Source organism: Psammomys obesus, unplaced genomic scaffold (genome assembly GCF_907164565.1).
Source record: "Psammomys obesus unplaced genomic scaffold, mPsaObe1.curated_primary_1811, whole genome shotgun sequence".
Taxonomy (NCBI): domain Eukaryota; kingdom Metazoa; phylum Chordata; class Mammalia; order Rodentia; family Muridae; genus Psammomys; species Psammomys obesus.
The window spans coordinates 7,325,619-7,326,313 of NW_026586550.1; the positions used below are offsets into that span (position 1 = coordinate 7,325,619).

The window sequence follows — 695 nt, forward strand, 5'->3', positions numbered from 1 at the left end:
ACCAGAGGCCAATGCTGGGTTCTCAATCTTGAGTCCCATGAATAAAACCCACAGACAACCAGTGAGGGTGAAAGCTAAAAGGGGTCTATAAGCAACATGGAAAGGAAAGGAGGGCTCCGAGAGTGGCAAAGGTGCCATGACTGGTATCAGAAGTCACAGGCTGTCTAAGAGAAGGGTTCCTGCTGTGTAGATTTTGCATGAGGTTTTAAAAAGCACTTTCCATTATACCAGCAGCCATCTTCCAGATGTTGTGATTGTTCCAGAGTCAATACCATGAACCACAATTCCCAAGCCTTCTTGACCCCCAATGCAGACTCCCTTCAAGCTATGAGACAATCAAAGAGGAGTATGGGGTGACTGGGCTGGGAGAACCCCACAACTCAGCCATTGTGAGGACCACCATGATCAACATGCCCAGAGAGGTCTCTATCTGACCATATGGTATGGTCCCTGTTCAATGCACTCTTCTTGAACTTCTGCTGCCTGGGTTTCATAGCCTATCCCTACTCAGTGAAGTCCAGGGACAGAAAGATGGTGTTAGGAAACGTACGAATGTTGGGAAACGTGCACCTGTGAAGGTTACACGCAGGTTCACAAATCACACCACGAGATCGGTTCCACATGGGAGGTTTATTAGGGGAAGGGGAGTTGCAGAGAGAGAGAGAGAGAGAGAGAGAGAGAGAGAGAGAGAGAGA

At 48.3% G+C, this 695-nt stretch overlaps 1 pseudogene; it reads left to right on the top strand.

Moving 5' to 3' along the window:
• The first annotated feature begins 273 nt into the window (after nt 1-273).
• The window catches only part of LOC129672607 (interferon-induced transmembrane protein 2-like), a 4,589-nt pseudogene continuing 4,167 nt past the window's right edge, over nt 274-695 (top strand).